Source organism: Trachymyrmex septentrionalis, unplaced genomic scaffold, assembly GCF_001594115.1.
Source record: "Trachymyrmex septentrionalis isolate Tsep2-gDNA-1 unplaced genomic scaffold, Tsep1.0 scaffold14, whole genome shotgun sequence".
Lineage (NCBI taxonomy): Eukaryota > Metazoa > Arthropoda > Insecta > Hymenoptera > Formicidae > Trachymyrmex > Trachymyrmex septentrionalis.
In genome coordinates this window covers 1,279,397-1,280,577 of record NW_017304543.1, presented here as the reverse complement: position 1 = coordinate 1,280,577, position 1,181 = coordinate 1,279,397, and the positions used below count along the sequence as shown (strand labels likewise).

General features: G+C 32.3%; 1 protein-coding gene across 1 annotated transcript in view; it reads right to left on the bottom strand.

Annotated features, from left to right (window-relative positions):
* Positions 1-1,181, bottom strand: part of LOC108745616 (TWiK family of potassium channels protein 18) — a 53,856-nt gene that overhangs the window by 50,011 nt on the left and 2,664 nt on the right. The window lies entirely within an intron of this gene.

Here is a 1,181-nt window from a genome sequence, read left to right as displayed (position 1 = left end):
TAAAAAGATATATATATATATATATATATATATATATATATATATATATATATATATATATTGTATATATATCGTATCTCTCTCTCGATAATTCAATAAGCCCCTCGATATCTCCGACCATTAGTTTCTTCCTTTTTTAAATATCCACCGACTCATGAAGTAGCAATCTGTTTCAGTAATAACACTAAAGTAAACGACTGGACGTGACGTCACTCGCTTGCAATGCCACTAAGTCGGACGCAATGATATTGTCGAAGAATAAAGGAAATCGATATCTCTGAGATGGACAACAAATTTGCATTTGCATTGCGCAGCCATTACACATTTACGTCGAACTATGTTTGCTCCAAAAATTGATGCACGCCATGTTATCTTTATTTTCTACTTTCGTTTTGTAAACGACAATTTTAAATCCTAGAATGTCTCGATCAATACCACTTTGCCTCAACAAAGAGATTCGTTTAATTACGGAATGTTTTTTTAGTTTCCTCGTGATTTGTGATGCAATTGGATTTTTATGAAATTTCAATAAAACTCCTTGATCGCATTTTTCCCTACGAATAATGAAAAACCGATCGAATAAGAAAAAACTAAAATTTGTGAATAGCTTATCTTTAAATATTGAATTCTATCGAAATAAGAAAGTGTTAGTTTATAAATTATTTAAATATAAAGTAAAAAAAACTTCAATGTAATTGCGAGTTACATTATCGGTGCTATTAACGTCAGAATTGTTCCTCTAACTAACATCGCGAACTAATTGACGTAGTATTTGATTCAACTAATTATCCGTCTTTGCGCCAGTGTCTTTTCGTGCTTCCTCCTAGCCTACTAATTACGTACAAATATTCTGATGCGCTGGCACTCCTTTTGTGTAAACTTATGCCTTCGTACACATGTATAGTGCTTGCGCAGATGGGAAATCACACAAGTATAACTAGAGAAGCAAACATCATCTATGCACTTTGTAGTTTCGACGAGTATGCTTGCTGATACTGATTTGTATGTCGTTGTTTATCGTACTATTACTGTGATTGCCATAGGTATATTATATACAATTTATGAATTATTTGTTTCCAGATATTATTATCATATTAGCGAAATTAGTTTTTGCATTAAGCCACGGAGGTTTTCATCAGCGTGCAAATTCCAAATTTGACATTGTGTTTCTTATGTATGGA